We start from the raw sequence: 2141 nt of genomic DNA, 5'->3' as shown, positions 1-2141 counted from the left end.
TAACTCTACCACATCATCACGTTTCTCGATTTCTTCGTATATTTACTTCTTCACTCATTTCACTGTTCGTTGTTTTATTTGTTTGTTTGTTTGTTTGTTTGTTTGTTTGTCTTCCATTCTTTTGTTCATTCATTTCTCTGATCATTCGCATTTCTTGTACATTTGGTCATTTGTCATTTGTTTGTACATTTGTTCATTTATCCATTCCTTGGTTTATAAATTTGACCGTTGATTCGTGTGTTTATTTATCAATTCATTTGCTTATACATTTTATTTTTGAATCATTTGTTTCTTCGTGTATTTACTCATTTGGGACACATTGCAAGGAAAGGGGCCCAAAGTTGGCAAGGGAAATGTTACAGCGGAGCTGAACAGAAGTGTCTGGGGGTATAAAAATTGCATTTCTATATTTTGACTTCTTGCGCTACCTATGGGCCTTCTTATCGATCTAAGTTTCGCAGCAGTTCGAGTCTTCACCACTCGATGTCATGAAAACGTTGTACAATTGATAAGAAAGTTAATGAAAGCTGTGGCTGCGTTTATCTCAAAACACAGTTATCTCAATAGCCACAGTCATTAGTTCATATCTTCTTATGTATTGTACCTAGGAGCATGAACACCTTTTTAAAATTCTCAATATTTCATGGGAATTATAGAATCATAAAAATCTCAAAAAATGAAAATTACGACTTTAGTTCCATTTCTGCGCAACGGGTCACATTATTTTGTTTATATATTTATTTGTGAATAAGTGATTGCATACAGGCTATGTTATTTGTAGTGATCAATGACTCTCCAAGACAGCTTCCCTTAAAACGTGCTACAACCGAACTTGATAGCTTCAGTCGCTTAAGTGCGCCTAGTATACGGTATTCAGGAGGTAGTGGGTTCGAAGCGCACTGTCGGCAGCCCTGAGGATGGTTTTCCGTGGTTTCCCATTTTCACACCAGGCAAATGCTGGGCCAGTGCCTTAATTAAGGCCACGGGTGCTTCCTACCAACTCCTACCCCTTTATTGTCCCATCGTCGCCAGAAAACATATCTGTGTCGGTGTGACGTAGAGCAACTTGTAAATGTAAAACTTGCTACGAGAGCAAGGTTGTTTCTTATTTAATCATGCATAAATACATGCCACCCTCTGTCATTTCTGCAATTCCATTACCGTAGGTGTATATTTTTTATATTTTGGATTCAGTTTTCAAAAATTCTCCATCAAGTGTCGAAAAGTAAGCATTGAAATTACCATTCACGGAATGCAATCCGAATGGAGGGTTTCGTTCCGTTGTGGAATATCTGCCAAACATTAAAGAGGCTATGTTCGTTTCATGGCGCCATATCCTGGTGAATGTAAGTGATCCGCACAGCTAAGAGCGTTCTTGAGGGAGCAGACTGGAAATCATGTGTTGGTGTACAGTTGAAATACTTGCATATATCACTCAGGCATGAGTCTTAGACGTCCCGACATACACTGTTATGACGAAAGTCATGGGATACGGGTTAAGTGTCGTGCAAGCCCTCCTCTAGCTTGGCCAGTTACAGCAACTCTTCGTGGCATAGATTCAACAAGTGGAAGAAACACCTACGAAGAGATTTTGATCCATGCCGTTTGGATAGCTATCCACAGATTCTCGCTATCTGTACGTAAATTGTCTTGGGTTTGAATGGACCTCACCATCACTTCCCATAAATGCTGGACAAAGTTCATATCAGGCAAACGACGTGGCTACTGAAGTCGTTGAAACTCTCCAGAATGCTCTTCGAACAAATTCTTGTTAACTTTGACCGATGAACGGTGCATTATCCTCTTGGAATATCTCATCCTGTAGGATGGCGCCATAAGACCTGTCTGTGTCGGTGCGACGTAAAGCAACTAGCAACCATCCTGTAGGGATACGCGGTGTGTATGAAGGGCCTCAAGTAGTCACCGAGCAGTTCGGCGACCTATTATGTTGGATCAGCGAATACAGCCCATGACATTTGAACACATCTCACACCGTTATGGATCTACTGGGGTCCATGGCTTAATGGGGCCTGCGCCATATCCGAATCCAACCATCAGCTGAAACAACTGAAACTGTGACTCATCGGACCAAGCTACATGTCGCTAGTCCACCAGGGTCTAATTAGCAACGTCACGCGTCC

This window comes from Anabrus simplex, chromosome 2 (assembly GCF_040414725.1).
Source record: "Anabrus simplex isolate iqAnaSimp1 chromosome 2, ASM4041472v1, whole genome shotgun sequence".
In the NCBI taxonomy this organism is placed as follows: Eukaryota; Metazoa; Arthropoda; class Insecta; order Orthoptera; family Tettigoniidae; genus Anabrus; species Anabrus simplex.
Note: the sequence above shows the minus strand (reverse complement) of the source record.